Raw genomic sequence first — 1,697 nt, forward strand, 5'->3', positions numbered from 1 at the left:
GAAATATTTCCACGCATTAGGGGGAGAACTCAAGTACCATGAAGAATGCCATGAAATTAGTGGAATGTTCAACACATTTCTGCCTCAAACCCACGTACTCAAAGATCTGAACCATGCATTCAGCAGATTTGCAACACATTGCAAATAACCTGCCAGATTCATTTACCGAATATAAAGGTGTCACACAATCCTACAATCCTGCAAAAATATGTAGGAAAGAGTGGAGGTACCAACTAAAACCACTCAACTCCCCGTTCAAAGCAACAGGGGGAGAAGTACGACAATAGTACATCAGGATTCAGCTTCTTGCAAGCAAGGATATGAAGGCCAATCAGTAAATGCAAGTCAACTTCACGTTGACAGACACCTGATGGGTAGTATACCCAGTGGATGGGGAACCTCCACCAACCCAGGTCATAGTGCACATAATGATCGGGTCATTTGAATACCCGACTCAGCTGCATTGGGAAAATCGCGAGTAGTCACCATGGGTAACGATATTTCCATCAACTCTATATTGATATATAGATTCTGGAGAAACATATAACCAAAAGTCTACAATTGTCGACATACAGTTCTCAACTAGATTGCAAAACCTTTCGAATGATTCAGATCTAAAGACCATGGCCATGGCAAAGTGTGAACAACACTCAGACTGAACTCAAGCAAAGGGTATAATCTAGGTAGAAATATTCTTCCTCAATAATGAGAAGGTATTCATAAGTAATACCTACAACAGTTTTCTTCTGGAAACAGAATTAAGAACAACGAGGTGGTGAAACATAGAGCAAGTATTGTAGCACAAGGGTTCATGCAAATACCCAACTATTCTCCAGAGGTGGAATCTCATTCTGATAACTTATATCATTGGCAGTATAGAATCATCTATCTCTGCAGTTGATAGATGTAGTGATCACATATCCATGTGGCTCACAAGATTCAGACATATATGATTGATTTCCGATGGAATCTCAATTCTGAATCGAAATACAAAATGCAACATACATTGTGTAAAAGTCAGTAAGTCACCATATGACTTATTATTGTTGGTATATTTGGTACAAATGACTTAGTGAGTTCCTTTCCACAAGGATTACTCCTACAATGATGGTTATCCATGTTTGTCTGTCATACACAGTGGTTACTCCTGCAATGACGATACATGTAATCATCTAAACGGCGGAGTTTAAATGAAGGATTTAGGTAAAACCAAGATACCGCTCGTTACTACAACTTGAGCACCTTCATTCATATATTATGGTACACGATGTTGTCTATATCCAAAATATATTGGAGAAAGCAGATCTTATCCATCCATAACTCTCACGGTGGTTCATTCTCTAGACGTAGAGAAAGATTTATTTAGACCAAGAGATGATGAAATGAGATATTGGGACTCAATATTCCATAATGCCATTGGATCCACCAAACACAATTGGTTGATACTCGGGAATATCTTTCGATATCTCCAAGGCATCAAACATCTTGTCCTGATTTTTCAGTTTCATAGGAATGTGAACACCGATATCATTGGATACATCGATCAGATCCTCACTATGTTAGATCGTAGACAAGCTTTGTGTTCCTACTAGGTGTGATAGCCATCTCATGAAGAGTCTTCGAAACTGACCTCGTGGATACATCCACCAAGCATTATCTCAACGATAATATTTCTTGTGTTGTCCAGATGCAAACAG

Source organism: Triticum aestivum, chromosome 6B, assembly GCF_018294505.1.
Source record: "Triticum aestivum cultivar Chinese Spring chromosome 6B, IWGSC CS RefSeq v2.1, whole genome shotgun sequence".
Taxonomy (NCBI): Eukaryota; Viridiplantae; Streptophyta; class Magnoliopsida; order Poales; family Poaceae; genus Triticum; species Triticum aestivum.